The 2,464-nt window shown below is 40.9% G+C and overlaps 1 long non-coding RNA gene across 1 annotated transcript; it reads left to right on the top strand.

Moving 5' to 3' along the window:
• The first annotated feature begins 222 nt into the window (after positions 1 to 222).
• LOC133138194 (uncharacterized) lies at positions 223 to 2,158 on the top strand. The gene is made up of 3 exons (XR_009709687.1): positions 223 to 556; positions 1,365 to 1,685; positions 2,022 to 2,158. It is a non-coding gene; the product is annotated as an uncharacterized LOC133138194 (long non-coding RNA).
• The last annotated feature ends 306 nt before the right edge of the window (positions 2,159 to 2,464 follow it).

Raw genomic sequence — 2,464 nt, 5'->3', positions numbered from 1 at the left:
TTTTTTGCAGCCCATCTGGCATTATTGCAAGTGGAAAAGATGGTGTCTTCGTAAAAACAGATTTACTGTCGTAACAGCCAATAACGTGTGAATCAGATTGGTGCTTCTGACATGCACGCTTTTGATGCACATTTGGAAGGCAGCAAAACAGGAAAGACGGTCTTGGTAAAAATGGTAACATGATGAAAGCAGGCTGGCTATGTGCGGGGTGGCACTGGGGTGGCCAATCAGATTTTAGGGGAGGCACGGGCCCTTGAGTCTTGGATGTGGCCGCTCCTTTTGTATCCGTCATGGAAATTTGCGGTGCTATTGTCTGTGTAGTTTCCTTCCCTAAACCAGCCCACATTTCTGTCGTGACAAGAGCTTTCACAGGGTCGGTAAATATGATCTCTTCATAAGGCTGAAAACTGGACTGAGTGAGAAACGGTCAGCTAGTGCAGCAGGTGTGATCTTCTCTTGAGTCATATCTATAGTGTGTTGAACGAGCCTGCTGTGATGTCAGTTTGAACTGGGTTTGTGATGAGATACCTTCTGCAGATCCTCTCTCTCCTAGCAAGTAAGTCCTTGTCTTTTGTATTTCCTCAAGTTTTTGTTTTTTCCAGAATCCCTAAGGTACTTTAGAGGATGGAACAGACACTGGGCAGAAACGTCTCCCTTTGTAGCTTCATAGGCTGGTGTTGCATGCTGCCATGATGTGATTTGCATTGCTTGTGATTGTCTTAGGTATTTGACATTCATCAAATTGACCTGAAACAAATTGTAATAATTTTTTAGCCTATATATGTTTTTTTATTGAAGTTTTACTTTGTATTTTAAGAGATTGTTAAGGAAATGTGTATAGTTTTTGAAAATACATTTTCCACACATAATTTTGCTTCACTGAAAATGACTAATGGTTCAGTGACTTTATTAATACTTACATGAAAGTACATGTAATGTACACAATCATTAGATTCAATCAATATTTTTACGACAGTTTGACTCCTGATTAATTGGAAGAGTTCATGTATTTCTGCAAAAACACAGTTTAGCAAACTCATATCGGTAATTTCTGACCTTTCTGAACTCATTTTGTGATGAAAACGTACATTTATTGAATTTATTATTTATTAAGCAGGAAGCTGCATTGAGATCCGGACTCTCTTTTTCAAAACAGACCTGGCCAAGGTAGCAGCCAATACAGTATCAATTTACTGTACATAATACAATACATATAACATATAAAGCATTTGTAAAACTTTTGGCCAGATTTTTTGTGTTAGTTTTGTGTTTGATAACACAGCTGAATTAACTTTTAAAATCTTTAAAAAAAAATTGTACTTTCAAATTTTATTTCATGTTTATGTTTTTGCCGGTGCATTAAGTTCACTGGACAGCAATGGGCGATGTACTTGAAGCACATGGAACTGAAGGTGAAGAGTTAAACATCAAGTGTCCATATCCAGATGGTTATCTGCATCTACCAAAGTATGTCTGCCGTCATCCATGTGGGAGATGGGATGTTCTTATCACGTCGGCTGTCAGTGAACGCGCTGGAAGATTCCTCCTGAATGACAATTCCGACGGGCGCTTTTTCAGTTTCACCATGATAAAACTGAGTCTACAGGACGCAGGCCTCTATTACTGTGGAATAGAAACATGGGGCACAGACTGGATGGTCAAAGTAAATGTGACTGTCAGTAAAGGTATAACTTACCCAAACCTTGCCTTTCTATTCTTTCTTTCTTTCTTTGTGCATGCCACAATAATTTGACTGTATCCGCTCTATAACAGCCATGAGTTATGCGCATAAGTCAAAAAGAGGCGCTGATTGGTAATTGTAATATGTGCTGATACTTTAGAGTTAGGAATATACGACTGCTTTCAGTACACCACTTCATTGCTGAGCACAACACACTGAAAAGTGTCACCTCATTTTGAGTAAACATTTGAGCACTTATCTGGATACATATTATAATAATAACTGCTTTGGTTGACGCCCTGTGGTCAGGAGGTTGATGCATGTTTTTATGCTTGTGCAGCAACGGTTCCTGAAACCACACTGCCCCCCTCTGCTGTTCAGAGTGGCGGGGGTTCACCACACAGCAGCTCCGTCAGACCGACCAGAACTGCCTTCAGTGCTGAGCAAGAATGGAGAGTCCCTTTCTCCACACCTCCCTGTGAGAATAGCCTCCCCCTCTCTCTCTCTCTCTCTCTCTCTCTCTCTCCCCTCTCCCTCTCTCCCATATCCCTCTCTCTCTCCCTCTCCCGTCTCCCTCTCTACCTCTCCCTCCCTCTCCCTTTCCCTTTCCCTCTCTCTCCCTCTCTCTCCCTCTCACTCTCTCTCTCTCTCAATGCATGTACACACACACACCTAGCATTCTATGATACTAATCATTTAGTCTCTTCATGATCTCTATTAATCCTGTATTATTCATGGATGAATAAGAGTTAAGAGTTGAATTTCAACAGGATAAACTCTAGA

Source organism: Conger conger, chromosome 10, assembly GCF_963514075.1.
Source record: "Conger conger chromosome 10, fConCon1.1, whole genome shotgun sequence".
Lineage (NCBI taxonomy): Eukaryota > Metazoa > Chordata > Actinopteri > Anguilliformes > Congridae > Conger > Conger conger.
The sequence above is the reverse complement of the archived record's forward strand: the minus strand, read 5'-3'. Positions and strand labels throughout refer to the sequence as shown.